The 9,732-nt window shown below is 43.9% G+C and overlaps 2 non-coding genes across 2 annotated transcripts; one reads left to right on the top strand and one right to left on the bottom strand.

Moving 5' to 3' along the window:
* The first annotated feature begins 197 nt into the window (after nucleotides 1-197).
* Nucleotides 198-269, top strand: TRNAQ-CUG (transfer RNA glutamine (anticodon CUG)). The gene has a single exon. It is a non-coding gene; the product is annotated as a tRNA-Gln (tRNA).
* An 828-nt stretch (nucleotides 270-1,097) lies between these two features.
* On the bottom strand, nucleotides 1,098-1,169 carry TRNAQ-UUG (transfer RNA glutamine (anticodon UUG)). Its single transcript has one exon. It is a non-coding gene; the product is annotated as a tRNA-Gln (tRNA).
* Nucleotides 1,170-9,732: the final 8,563 nt, after the last annotated feature.

The following is a 9,732-nucleotide window of genomic DNA, read 5'->3' as shown; positions in this document are numbered from 1 at the left end:
TTTTGTAAATTGCATGTCCTGATAAACGTTTGCACATTTAACACTGTTATGGAGAATGTAGCTGAAAAGAATCAAATCACATTTTCGCTCTTTACACTATGAGCATTCAACTGAGATATCTTTTCATCAATGTAAGAAAAGCCCCCGCACTGATGCGCTCTTTTTGTCTCAATGGAAAAATCCCTCATGTATGGAGGGGTTCCATGGTGTAATGGTTAGCACTCTGGACTCTGAATCCAGCAATCCGAGTTCAAATCTCGGTGGGACCTGCTTGAATTATGAGATTTAATATTTCACTAATTTCTTAGAATTTGGACTTGGAAAAACATAACGTCAAAGTTTTATACTGAAGCTTATCAACATATAAGTATGTATCTATGTATACATGGCTATATCCATCTAGATAGCGATAATACAATATAAAGAAATGAATTAATCATAAACATAAATACAGAAGCTGAAAACTAAAAACTGTTCTTTCCCGTTCACAATTTAAGCAAGAGGTTCTTTTTCTTTCTCATCTGTATGATCAGTAATAAGATAGTTTATTTTGCTGATTTCGTATCTGACAACATTCTTGACTTACACAGTGCATTTAATTGTGCATTTCTTTGAAAGAGGAATTCAGATTAATACATTTGACATTTCTTTCGAAAGATTCTACTTAATGGTTATGGATTTACTTTAGAAAAACAGAGTGTAAATATATGTGTGTCTGAATTTCAAGAAGATTGTTATTTGAAAGTTCATCTCTTCTGTCCCCAAAATACACAATTTGATTCCTCAAGTTTCTTTTAATGAAGGTTTTCCAATTAAAAAAGTTCCTTGTTCCCCTTATCAATAACAGTAAGATTTAAACAAGTAATATCTTGCATCAGCCCCTTGTGATGAGTTTGAGAAAACAGAGTCAGCTCACAAAATGTCTCATTATTTTGAGCCATTTAATTTCCATGTTTTCTAAAAGTTCTATAATTTGCTCACATCAAATAGACTTTTAAAATACAATCAATAAATTAATGTTTCCCTCTACCCGTGTTAGATTCATGATATTTATGAATACACTTGACAGAAAAAGATTTCGTCATAAGTCATGAAAGTGGTCCCACCGAGATTTGAACTCAGATCTTTGGATTCAAAGTCCAAAGTGCTAACCATTACACCATGGAACCTCCCATGTGCCAAGGGAGCAAATTGCTGCAGCAATGTGGACATTTCACATTTTTTATTTTCTACAGTCAAAGACAAACAGAATTGTATTACTTTTCTATTCTGTTCAACTTTTGCCCATTGAACTATGTTAGGGAAGTATGTTGCACAAAGGACTTAAGTAACGCTATGACTCTGTTGAACAGTACTTTTTATGTGAGATAAGATTTTGCAATAAAAATTAAGATTTCCCCGTGAATGCAATCTCTTCTGTCAAAACGGAAAGCTCAACCTGGTACAGGTGGGTTGATGGTGTTATGCTTGTCAACCTGGAGTCTGAAAACGGGGATCTAAGTACAAAGTTCAGTGGGACTTATCTAAACTTTAAAAAAAAAATTCCATTCAGTTCTTAGAAGTATTAATTGGAAAAACATCTCATTTACTTATAAACTTGTACGTATCAACTTATATGTATGTATCTCCCTATATATCGCTATATGTCTATGTATATTTATCGGAAAATATAAATATATACATTATAAAAATACATATAATTATTAGAGGTGAAAATAATGAACAGTTGTTGCCTCTCCACATTTGAACATATGGCTGAGATACCCGCCACCCCCTCTCAACACAATCCCCAAAGGAGGGAAACCGGAAACAGTTCTTGAAGTTTTTTGGAAGTGGGAGGGAGTGACCCTCCCGGCCGTATTTATTAAAACAAAAAATTAAAAACATTTAAACATTAATGTACAATTTCATACCACATTGCGATGTTTGGCTAACCTTAACAGATTCTCTAATACAGAGGTTCTCCTAGCCGAACTAACATCCTACAAAACATTTACTTGAAATATTGAAATTGTACATCCTAACGTTTAAGGGCCAACGGCAAGGTCGTAACCGGTGTCAAGATCCCTAACCAGACATACCCCCCCCACTTGGAGGGGCGACAGCACTGAGGCGTACTCAAGTGCAACTACTACCAATTTCCCTTGACTTGACGGGGGCACTTATCAACTCGACGCCAGTTAAAGGTCGTTCGAAGACTCGTGTGAGGTATCTAGAAGGTATCGTAGACCTCCCCCCAACCCCACACAACTTACCGCATCTGCCGTCGCAGATGTCACTGGCCCCGGGAAATTCCCCAGGAGGGGGCTGTAACCCCTCCTACACAGGAAGGGGCCTTGACCGCCTTTCCTCTTCTTTCGGCGACCCATCCTTAGAAGGGACCGCCTCCCCGTTGAGGGGCCAAAGGCCACCTCCCCCGAGCGCTCCCATCCGTGTTGGGTGACGCCCACTCATAGGGATCTTCCAATTAGTGCTCACCGATCATGACCTTACCGCCACAGGCCGGATAGTTGACCGGCTATCCGGACCCCCCACACAACTCCTACCTAAAGGTCATGTTTCAACGATTTTAACCATGCTAAGAAGTCCCCTAAGAGTAACTCATTCCCCACCCACGACAAATGCACACCATCCCCCAAATACATACTGTCATCATTAATACAGCTATGATAAATAGAATGCAATGTCCTGGAACGGAACAACCTACTCACTTTATTGTTAAGCTTTCTAACAGAATGGTTCAAAGCAGGAATAGAGATAGCCCCCCGCCACACCTTTCGTGGAATCAAATGGGACCATGCAATCGTGCACCCCGGAACTCTCCTCGCCAACCAACTTACAGTGGAAAGCATTGCCTCCAGGAGTAGTCGTCTACCGATGGTGACCAAATCATTGCCCCCAACATGCACTATAACTATAGACGGCGGTGACCTTGTCCGCCCTAACAAACCCTCGAAAAATGTTTGAAACTGGTCAATACAGAGACCGCCCGTTCCGTAGAAGGACATCCTGTACCCGTATTCCCCAGCTACGTGAATCATGTCACCTGCTTTGAATACGTCTGCGGCACGCCTCACGTATGAGTGGCCCACGACCCACACCTCCTTTTTCACAGCCGGTGATGTCTGACCGCTGGCCCGGTGTAGGGTCGACTGCATAGTCCGCCCCGCCTCGTAGGCTTGCGTAACTGAAAACCAAACAAAAACAAGAAGCGTGAGTACATTATTACAGCTTCACAACATGTGCAACCGCACGTATCTTTTATAACAATTGGAGGACCAACGCCCCACTCGTTTCACTTGCTCAACATTAAGACCCCTGGCTGTAGCTTCCGTAGCAGCCCCTATCCGAAAGGAATGGGTCCCAAATTCGCCCGGGTTCAAGCCCGCAGCGGCAATTGACATCGCAAGCACCCGCTGAAACTGAAATTTCGTCAGTGGGGTGGCGTCAGCGTGTCTTAACAAAGTCCCCCCCCATGATGCCACCCTTCGTGCTAGGTAATCCTCTAAACACTTTACCGGACATATGGAGGACCCAGGAATCCTGCGTATGATGACGCAGTCACCCATCCCATCTTGATCAGTCTTGGATTTTACAAAGGAGACAGTCATTGTTTCTCCCCTGATCTGAACGTGTTCCTGGCACAAACCCCCTGCCACATCCAGTTTGTTCCTTGCAACTAGTTCGCTTACCCGCATTGCTCCGTGAAATGCTAGCGTAAAAGCGGCTCGGAACAGCACCGCCTCAAACTGAGATGAACATGTGGCCGGGAGTGTGGCCAACAACTGGGACAATCTATCCAAACCTATCGGGCGCCTTTCATCTACTCTGCGACCCTCAAGGCGTTGCCACCCACGCAGCGCTTTCTGTACAACGAAAGACGCTGTTGGGTCCTGGATAGCGTGTGCTCTGGCAACAAAGGAAATGGCAGCACGATGCCTCTGGGCCGTAGCCACCGATTTCCCAGCCCTACGTAAGGACATCAGGAAATTCACTACCCATTCCTCGTGACCCCAAAGTCGCTCTCTATCACTCCCCAAAAAGGCTAAATAGGCCAAAAACGCCCCTTCGTATGCCTTCCTCGTCCTTGGTGCTAGACTCTCTCCCACGAGGTGACGAAGTTCGGGGCACCGAGAGACCAGAGAGCTTCGGGAAAGGGTGCCGGCTCTGGGTCCGCTGAGGGGAGGAAACCCGAAAAAGCCTGCATTTGAAAACGAGACAGTGCGTCAGCCGCCTGATTCATCACCCCTGGAACATGCTTTGCTCTGAATAGCACGTTCAATTGCATACATAGTAAAACAATTTCCTTAAGCAGTCTTAAAATCAGTTTACAACGTGCTGCCTGACTATTGATGCACTCGACCACGGTCATATTGTCAGACCAAAATATGACAGAGTGATCTTTGAACCCATCGGGCCATGTTCTCAAGGCCACCAAGATGGGAAACAGTTCCAGGAAAGCAATATTACTCATCAGACCATTCTCATGCCACCATGTCGGCCATCTTTGTGCCGACCATTTCGTGCCGAAGATGGCGCCAAAACCTATGCTTCCTGCTGAATCTGTCCATAGCCCCAGCTCTTCAGAAGACACGGCTGGTTCATTCCAGACGATTCTACCATTGAAGTCCGCCAGAAATGCTAACCAAATACGCATGTCCTGGCGGATCTCGGCCGATAGTCTCGTGCGATGATGGCACTCTTTAAGGCCGACCATCGCTTGGGCAATTGAACGGGAAAAGGGGCGGGCCATTGGTATTACCCTCAGGGCAAAATTCAACTGTCCCACCAACTGCTGTAATTGTTGCAGCGTAACTTTTGATGCATTTATACACACTTGCAGCGCAGCCCTGAACTTCAACACTTTCTCAGCTGGCTAACGGAAACACCCTTCAATGGAGTCCAACTCGATCCCCAGAAACTCGAGGCAAGTCGTAGGACCCACTGTTTTACCCGGCGCCAATGGCACACCAAACTGTTTCATTAACACACAAAATTCGGCCAAGGCCCGGCCACATTCAAGATCCCCGGCTGCCCCGAGAAACAGAAAATCATCAAGGTAGTGCATTACATCTTGGAAACCTGTTTTCTTTGTGAAGACCCATTGTAGAAAACTACTGAATTTCTCGAAATAAGCACAGGATATAGAGCACCCCATTGGCATACACCTATCCATGTAATAACCACCCTGAAACATGAATCCTAGGAGACGCTGGTCGTCTGGGTGTACCGGGAGCAATCGGAACGCTGACTCGATATCTGACTTCGCCATCAGCGCCCCAGGCCCCAGGCGATTCAAAATGGCTACGGCCTCATCGAAGGATGCGTACCGCACCGAACACACTTCTGGATCGATTGCATCATTTACGGAAAGACCTCGTGGAGCTGATAAATTGTGAATCAGTCGGAACTCACCGGGGTCTTTCTTGGGGACTACCCCTAAGGGAGAACAAACAAAATTCTGGACCGGGGGTACACTAAACGGGCCGGCGACCCGACCTCGAGTCACCTCTTTCCGGATCTTATCCTGTACTACGGTCGTATGCTGCAGGACGGAAAGTTGATTTTTACACTTTTCCACACCCTGAAAGTCCCCTACCGGGATGCGGAAACCATACGAAAAACCGTTCCGCAGCACCCCAGCAGAAGTACGATCCGGGTATTCACTGAGCCAGGGAATCATCGCCAGGGTATCAATCGGGGTAGGTAAAGGCGCCCCTCGGACTATATTAGACCTGTTTGGCACCTCCTCTCCCCCCATTATCACCCGTTCTGGCTCTGCACGAGGACTCAGGATGGGACGACCCACAACCACTACATTCATGTTTGAATTTACACGATCCCTGGGGTCTAGTACATTTACCTCTGTTGAAATTAAAGCAGAAACCCCTTTTTCCGGTACTGCCGGCGGGTTTCGAGTAATCGTCGGCACCCGTACCTGATCGAAAGGGCGTCCCCGCATATTGCCGGGAGGATTCGCCAACATTACTTCCCACCAACGGCATTTTCAACATTCCTGACTCCTTCATTTTATCCCAAGTCAAGGAATCATAACAATCCCAGGTTAAACTTTTATTATGCTCCTTTTCCTTTCTGAACAGATTATCGTAACAGAACCAATGATTACCCTGGTGCGATGTCGAGTACCCCATGATTCGTGATTGATAGATTGGGAACTCGGAAAGCAACTCAGGTCTACGTTCCCCCAAGATTGATGTAAAGATTCCCCAAGCATTGCCCCAATTGCCGATATTCTCATTCACTTTAAAGGCGGCCATTTTTGCGCGCCAAACACTCGGATGCATGAGATCCTTCTGACTCTTTACATGCTCTACCTCATAATGATCAACAAGCAGTGAGAAAATGTTCACATACTCCCCCGCCCAAATCTTTTCCTTAATTGCCAAAGGAACATGTTGCCCCAACTTTTCTCTCCGAGAGGGTGTTGACTCATCCCTCGCGATCGGCAATGGCCGCTTACCTGCACCTGACGCTGCCTCTGTGGTCGCAATCGTTCCTGGTGTCTTGTCCCCTACTGCAGCCGGCACGGGCACCTTGGCTGCTTCCCGTTTCTCACGCAATTGCTTTATCAGCGCCTGCGCATCGACAGCCGTGGCGCCCTCGTTACCTTTACCCAACCACGCTGCCAATTGTGCTGCCAGCTCGGGCGGCATATCATCCTCGGACACGGGGGTGACCACAACGGGAATTGGATTCCCCTCCTCCGGCACGGGAGTTGGAGCCTCGAGCGGGGCACTGGGACCCGGGATGTCTTCACCCGCTGCCCCCCTCCTGGGCCTCTTGTTTTTCCCTCCCGGGGCTGCTCCCGCCAAAGGCCGTTTTGGACCCCCTTCCTCATTCTTGTCCACCCGCTTCTTTAGCTCGGACATCTCCTTCATGAGAACACGCAGCATCTGGTCAGTAGTCATGCGCTTTCCCACCTTCTTCGGCATTCTCCAACAAAGTAACTGTAAAACAAACAAGAACGATTAAAACGCTCAAAATTGGCTCTTCGTTCCGTCTCGAGCTCACGTGCAGCGAGGAGGTGCAGCTTCAGAGCACAGGAACAAGAGGATGTCTTCTGGTCTTGCGTCCCTTTTTATCCATCTTCAGGGCGGGCGTAAACCCGCCCCTGCCTGCCCCGAGGGCGTGGCCAGCCGCGTCAGTGTCTAGGCCAGCCCACTCTAGGGCGGGAAAAAGCGCGCCCCGGCTACGCCGCTTCGGGCATACCAGCCGAGACGCGCCTCCCGCCCAAAATGGCTTCCCAGGGGGATCGAGGCACTCTGCCATACGTTCGGGGGGACCGAGTGGTCGCCCCTTTCCATGAGCTTCTTCTCCTTCCTCTTCAATATGCCCCGAAATTGAGATAGTCACTTTTTAATCAATTTTGATCTAACAACATAGTTGATTTGTACAAAGCATATCATACGATCTGTGAATAATTGTAAAAAAGAAAATTAGATCAGTACCTTTGAGGCCTCCAAGCAAAAGCTTATATTTCATGATTGCAGATCGACTGTTGAAAATCAGCATGAGAAATGTTTTATTTCACAATTTCCATACTAATATACAAAAAACATTTCTACTATCTGAATGATACAGTCATTGTGGTTCTCTAGGTTTGATTTAAGAAAACATCTCTTTCAAAATGTGCTATATTCGCCTTATCAATAGTGTGGAAATCTTCAAAAAGGAATGCTGGGAATCAGCCCTCTGAAACGCATTTGAGAAAAACAGGATAGGATTTTGTAATGTCACACTATTTTGCTAGGAATGTGATGTAAAAGTATTATAAAGTTCGTATTTCTGTAACTTGTTCAAGCTGTTGGACATTTTGAAAGGAGTCAATATTTGTCTCTTTCAACCTACTGGTGTTGGATTGGAGATATCAATAAACAAAGATGACAGAAATGGAAAAGGTCAAGAGTAGTAAAGAAGTACCTCAAAGAATTGGACTGGTACCTTTGCATGCAAAGTCCAAAGTGCCAACCATTTCTCTTTGGAGCCACCCATGTGAGAGACAGAGAAATGGATGTAGTAGTTTGGAAATGTAGAATGTTTTAATATTCTTCAGTCAAAGATGATCATTATTTTGTAAATTGCATGTCCTGATAAACGTTTGCACATTTAACACTGTTATGGAGAATGTAGCTGAAAAGAATCAAATCACATTATCGCTCTTTACACTATGAGCATTCAACTGAGATATCTTTTCATCAATGTAAGAAAAGCCCCCGCACTGATGCGCTCTCTTTTGTCTCAATGGAAAAATCCCTCATGTATGGCGGGGTTCCATGGTGTAATGGTTAGCACTCTGGACTCTGAATCCAGCGATCCAAGTTCAAATCTCGGTGGGACCTGCTTGAATTATGAGATTTAATATTTCACTAATTTCTTAGAATTTGGACTTGGAAAAACATAACGTCAAAGTTTTATATGGAAACTTATCAACGTATAAGTATGTATCTATGTATACATGGCTATATCCATCTAGATAGCGTTAATACAATATAAAGAAATGAATTAATCATAAACATAAATACAGAAGCTGAAAACTAAAAACTGTTCTTTCCCATCCACAATTTAAGCAAGAGGTTCTTTTTCTTTCTCATCTGTATGATCAGTAATAAGATAGTTTATTTTGCTGATTTCGTATCTGACAACATTCTTGACTTACACAGTGCATTTAATTGTGCATTTCTTTGAAAGAGGAATTCAGATTAATACATTTGACATTTCTTTCGAAAGATTCTACTTAATGGTTATGGATTTACTTTAGAAAAACAGAGTGTAAATATCTGTGTGTCTGAATTTCAAGAAGATTGTTATTTGAAAGTTCATCTCTTCTGTCCCCAAAATACACAATTTGATTCCTCAAGTTTTCTTTTAATGAAGGTTTTCCAATTTAAAAAGTTCCTTGTTCCCCTTATCAATAACAGTAAGATTTAAACAAGTAATATCTTGCATCAGCCCCTTGTGATGAGTTTGAGAAAACAGAGTCAGCTCACAAAATGTCTCATCATTTTGAGCCATTTAATTTCCATGTTTTCTAAAAGTTCTATAATTTGCTCACATCAAATAGACTTTTAAAATACAATCAATAAATTAATGTTTCCCTCTACCCGTGTTAGATTTATGATATTTATGAATACACTTGACAGAAAAAGATTTGGTCATAAGTCATGAAAGTGGTCTCACCGAGATTTGAACTTGGATCCTTGGATTCAAAGTCCAAAGTGCTAACCATTACACCATGGAACCTCCCATGTGACAGGGGAGCAAATAGCTGCAGCAATGTGGACATTTCAAATTTTTTATTTTCTACAGTCAAAGACAAACAGAATTGTATTACTTTTCTATTCTGTTCAACTTTTGCCCATTGAACTATGTTAGGGAAGTATGTTGCACAAAGGACTCAAGTAACGCTATGACTCTGTTGAACAGTACTTTTTATGTGAGATAAGATTTTGCAATAAAAATTAAGATTTCCCCGTGAATGCAATCTCTTCTGTCAAAACGGAAAGCTCAACCTGGTACAGGTGGGTTGATGGTGTTATGCTTGTCAATCTGGACTCTGAAAACAGGGATCTAAGTGCAAAGTTCAGTGGCACTTATCTAAACTTTACGATTTTTTTTCCATTCAGTTCTTAGAAGTATTAATTGGAAAAACATCTCATTTACTTATAAACTTGTACATATCAACTTATATGTTTGTATCTCCCTATATATCGC

This window comes from Lissotriton vulgaris, unplaced genomic scaffold (genome assembly GCF_964263255.1).
Source record: "Lissotriton vulgaris unplaced genomic scaffold, aLisVul1.2 SCAFFOLD_714, whole genome shotgun sequence".
In the NCBI taxonomy this organism is placed as follows: domain Eukaryota; kingdom Metazoa; phylum Chordata; class Amphibia; order Caudata; family Salamandridae; genus Lissotriton; species Lissotriton vulgaris.
The sequence above is the reverse complement of the archived record's forward strand: the minus strand, read 5'-3'. Positions and strand labels throughout refer to the sequence as shown.